Here is a 5747-nt window from a genome sequence, read left to right on the forward strand (position 1 = left end):
TCTAGTCCTCATTGTTGACATGTCCACATCTTACTTGTTCTTTCAGATGTCAGTTTAGAACATATTTCAAGTAGTCTTTCTTGACCCTTAAATCTTCAATACCCTTCTCATATACACAATGCTTCTTTATCATTCTTACCACTCTGTTTATTATTAGTATCTTACTACTGTTTTGTTTTATTCACTAGGCTATAAACGTATATAACAATGCCTTCATTGTTATAGTTTGATACCTGGTATAGCACCTAACACAGGTTAGATGCTCAATATATGTTGTTCAATAACTGAATAAATGTTTGACAAACCATTCCTGGAGCCTCTGGAATACTTTAATATGCCATAATTTATTAACTTGAAAGTATCACAGGTCTTATGTTTATTATTTTACTACTTTAATTGTTTTGTTATTTTATATGCTACTAGTAAAGAAAAATGGACAGAGGAGCCTGGGAGGCTACAGTCCATGGGGTTGCGAAGAGTCAGACGCGACTGAGCGACTTCACTTTCACTTTTCACTTTCATGCACTGGAGGAGGAAATGGCAACCCACTCCAGTGTTCTTGCCTGGAGAATCCCAGGGACGGGGGAGCCTGGTGGACTGCCGTCTGTGGGGTCGCACAGAGTTGGACACGACTTAAGCGACTTAGCAGCAGCAGCAGCAGAAAAGAAAAAGCTATTAATTAATCTATAACAAAATTCTTTAAAAACTATCAATTATACAGTGATTTCCTATTTAAGAGTTGTTAAAATGTATAAAAAATTATAATGGAATCCATGAACTACAAAAGTTTAAAATTAATGGGAAGCTTTGTGGGTGTATTAAACTTAGAATTCCTTTTTATCACAGCAACTTATAATCTAATATTTTTTAAAGTCCTGTCTCAGATATCACCCAGACTTTTATAATTCATTTCCTTTCCTCTTTTACTCCTCACATGCTAAATAGTAATTTGCACACATTGAAATGTTAGTTCTTAAATATATTTGGTAAAAAGCACATCTACTAATTCTTACACAAACCTGAACTCACTGACTATTCAGTAGAACCTGTCAATGCATTGGCAGAGAGCCAGAAGCAAATCTGCCAAGCTTAATTCTGTGCAGGCACAAAGAGTTGATCTTATGGCTGCACTTGCTATTCTTCCTTTAGAAGGCGCTGAACCTGGTTGGCAGTAACTGCAATGTTCTCAAGTATCTGCAAGTATGACGTTCCAGTGTCCTAAGAGCCCCAATAACACCATTCTGCTTGAGGCATCTCTAATAAAAATACAAAACAAAATCAAAACACCAACTCAAAAACCACCAGACTTGAATCCTGGATTCATAATCATTTTCTGAACTTCTATAGTAGCAGAAATAAAATGAAGATAATTCTTGTGGGTTTATTATATGAAATAAACGGAGAAAATCTGTGAAACTGCTATGCAGAAATAAAGCGACCACAGTGCAAATAATAAAGTTCTATCCAAGTATAGAAAAAGTGCTTTCACCTCACAACATCCTGGTAGGTGAGGGGCCAATGTTATTATCCCCATTTTATGCAAAGTCATTAAGTTAGGAAATGTAGGAATTTCAGATATGTATGTCCAGCTTTGGTGATCCTAAATTTAAGTGCATCTAAAAACAGAAAGTGTTAGTCACTCAGTCATGTCCGACTCTTTGCAACCCCATGGACTGTATGTAGCCTGCCAGGCTCCTCTGTCCATGGAATTCCTGACCCAGGGATCAAACCTGCTTCTCCTACAATGCAGGAAGTTTCTTTACCATCTGAGCCACCAGGAAAGCCCATGGGTTTGCAGAGAGTCGGACATGACTGAGCGACTAACACTTCAGAAATAGAATTTCAAAGTATATAAAGCAAATAGAGACACTACTACACCACTTCACAACAGTTATCTAAGCATTAGATAAACAGTTATCTAAGTCATCTCCAAAACTGAAAAACATAAAGTTGAATGATAGAAATGATAAAAAGACCAGCGATCTATGAAATAGAAAACAAGGAGAGAATACCCATTGTGTAGAAAGCTGTTGAGTCATAAGATGAAGTCCTGGTGCATGCTACAACATGGTGGCACTTTGAGAATATTACGCTGAGTGACAGAGGCCTGCATACTGTGATTCCATTTACGTGCAATAGCCAGAATGGGCAAATGCACAGAGAGAGAGCAACTAGTCGTTACTAGGAGTAGGGGAAGAGGGTGACAGAGAGTAATGGCTTAATGGATATGGCTTTCCTTTTGGGGTAATGAAAATATGCTGGCACTAAATAGTAATGATGGTTGCATGATACTGTGAATATATTAAATGCCACTGAATTGTATATTTCCAGATGGTGAATTTTATGTTATGGGGGTTTTACCACATTAAAAAAATCAGAGGACGAAATATTCAGAAAATGATTATTGAAAATATATAGTACTAAAACTTATAAATCTTTACTAAGAGGTTACAAAATCTAAAGAGAATATTACCACAGATCCTAAAAATATTTTTTTAAAATAAAAATGTATTATGAACTACTTTATCCCACTAAATTTGAAAATGTAGATGAAAATGATGAAATTCTAAACTTATAAAAAATATACAAGAAGAAACAGAAAAATCTCAATAATTGTACATTTATTAAAGACACTGAGTCTACTATTTAAAAGAAAGAAAGAAAGTGGAGCAACAGAAACTCTCCAGCATTATTAGTGGAATGACTACCTTGCAAAACTGCACATATGCTTGTATGGAACTAAATTGTGTGCTGGACATGAGTGTATCCTATTAACTCCAATTCTGCATGTGTACCTGACAGAAGTGTTTACATATGTGAACTAAAATACACTGTACAGAAGGTTCATTGCAGCTTAGTTTATAATTTAAAAAAACAACAACCTGGATGCAGTATAAGTATTCATCAGTAGTAGAATGGATAAATACATTGTGGGATATTCATACAATGAAATACTCTACGCAATAAATGAAAAAGAATACTGTAATGTGCTACAACAGAGGCTTACAACAATGGTTTATTTATTACTTATGCCACATGTCCATTGCAAGTTGGCTGCAGCTCCGCTTCCTGTCATCACCAATCCAGGATGCAGTCTAGCAGGGCAGAGGGCATCTAAGACTTTACCAGTTTGGAGGCAAACAGAAAAGAGACACAGTGAAACACGTACACTTGATATTTCTACCTGGAAGAAGCAGCATGTGTTACTTTACCAACATTTCATGGCCCATAGTAAGCCATGAGGCCACTCTTTAAGTTCAACAGCACAGAGATGTATCGCCAGCCACTGAGAATAGCATACCAAGAAGAGAACAAGGATATTTGGGCAACAGTTATCCAACCTACTGTAGAGGTTGGGAAAGTGAATATCTGGCTTTTCTCTTGGGCTGATGGGAGTCATGCTGACGGTCAATGTCTGGTTCCTTGGAAGTAGAGGATTTTAAAAGCTCATGTTTTATTGAAAGAGTGCTCATCAGGAAAAATTCTGGAAAGGTAGCAAGATAAGAAAAGGAAATGGATCAAAATATTTAAACCTATTAATGGTAGGGCGCATCTAACTTTGTTGTTTCCATTAATTCTATAATGTGCGTGTTTGTGTATGTGACTTTTAGCATACAATGTGATTTTCAGTACCAATGGACTCATCTAGAATCCACTGATAACCCATTTCCCAAAGATCTTGAATTTACACTCTATCCACAGACAGTCTCCAGATTCACTACGGAAGCCACTCTTTTTTTCTGTAGTGAAAATTGCCAATAGTCCAGAGAATGTTCCAACTATACTTCATTTAGATTTTACTTCTTAATGGAATCAGTGACATTTTACAGGTTCATGTAATATACCAGTTAGCTGTTAGAAACCACAGAGCTCCATTTCCCAAAATCATCCCTGATGAACCCAGCTTTTTCTTCTCTGTCTGTGCAGAGAGTATCAAATTGTGTGTTAAAAGTTTCCATTACATTCTCTATTCCTACTTAAGCATGTTCCTCTTGGATTTCCTCACTTGCCCTTTTCTATGCTAATTATGGTCTTTTACATCTCCAATAAATTATTTTCTAAACAACCTCATTGCATGGGAAAATTGAATTTTGGCAAAAAGTAAGTGATTTGTTTTTTGCTGTAGACAGTTTCCTGCAGTATTGTGATGTATAATAGTTTGAACAAAAATACATCAATAATATGTGTGCAACCAAGTCTTCTGTGATGGTGTGGTAGAGGCACTAACTCAGCACCTTCCACCTCTTTTCCAACATCCTTTGGGTACAGTGTTTTAAAATCCTGGCTACATATTCGAACCATGTAGGGAGATTTTATAACATAACAGTGTCTGAACTTCAGCAGGGGTGTAGGTGAATATGGGGGGAGTCAGATACTCCCTTCTCATGCGCCTTCTTACCCTTCAGAGGTGATAACTAGAACCTATACTTCCACAGCTCTTGAAGTAACAGTACAGGATGTGATTTTGTGCCTCAAATCAGAAGGGCTTGAGCAAGACTGGAATTTGAAGCCTTGAGCAAAGAGGCAGTATAGCAAGCGTCTGCTGTGCTAGTTAGGCTGCAGGCGTGGTTCTGGACCCTACAGTTCTATGATTCCTTGAGCGCTGAGTCTTATTTATCATGGCCAAAATTATCTACACTCCCACAAACAGTGCATGAAGCTCCATATACCCTTAACTTTCTGTCAACACTTGACAATATTGAGTCTTTTAACTTTGCTAGTCTAATAGGTATAAAGTAATTTAAGAATGCTGTTTTCATTGACACTTCTCTGATAATTGAAGATTCTAAGCTTTTCATGTGCTTCATTTTACCCCCTCTTGTGCAAATTGCCTCTTCACATTATTGCCTGTTATTCCTTGGGGTACTGTCTCCACTTTGTTATTCTCAAGAGTTCCTAGCATATTCTACTCTTTAATATGTTGTCAGTTTAACATTTCAAGTATTTCTCATTCTGATATTCATTTATAATCTTTGTGAATGGTGTCCTTCGCTGAATGGAAATCCTTAAGTTTGATGACTCAAATTCAATCAACTTTCTTGTCTTAGAGTTTCTATTTTTGAAACATTGTGTCAGAAATCATTCCCTATCCTTAGGTCATAGATACTTTGCTATATTGTCTCCTATTAACTCTGAAGGTTATTGTGTAGATTCTTGCTTAGTAGTTACCTAGTGATGTTAGGCAGGACATAGTTTTATTTCCTTGCATAATGTGAATTGGTTTTCCCACTTCCATTTCCTAAACAAACATCCTGACCCTATTAATTGGTGCTGCTAATTTTATCTTACTTGAATTCCCCAGAAAATATGTTTCTGAGATCTCTGTTCTATTCCATTGGTCTATTTATCTTTTTCTTGCACAAATACTAAACTGTTTTTATTATTAGATCTATCCCTGCCCTTCATTTTCTGAAACTGACTTAGCTTGTCCATACATATAAAAAAATCTATTGTGAGGTACATTGTATATACTCAAAAGCATATAAAAATATATATAGTTATAGAAAAATTATAAAGAAATATCAATGTAAACCACCATCCAAGTCAGGAAATGCAATAATGCCGGCACTCCAGAAGTTTTCCCATGTATTTTGGCCTGACTGTAATCCCACCTTCCCTAGAAGCAACCACTATCCTAACTTTTGTGATAACCATCATTTCCCTGTTCTCTCTAATGTAACCATTTAAGCATATTTCCCCAAACAACATTGTTTAATTTTGCCTTTTTGGGGATTCCTCCTAAATAA

This window comes from Ovis canadensis, chromosome 4, assembly GCF_042477335.2.
Source record: "Ovis canadensis isolate MfBH-ARS-UI-01 breed Bighorn chromosome 4, ARS-UI_OviCan_v2, whole genome shotgun sequence".
Lineage (NCBI taxonomy): Eukaryota > Metazoa > Chordata > Mammalia > Artiodactyla > Bovidae > Ovis > Ovis canadensis.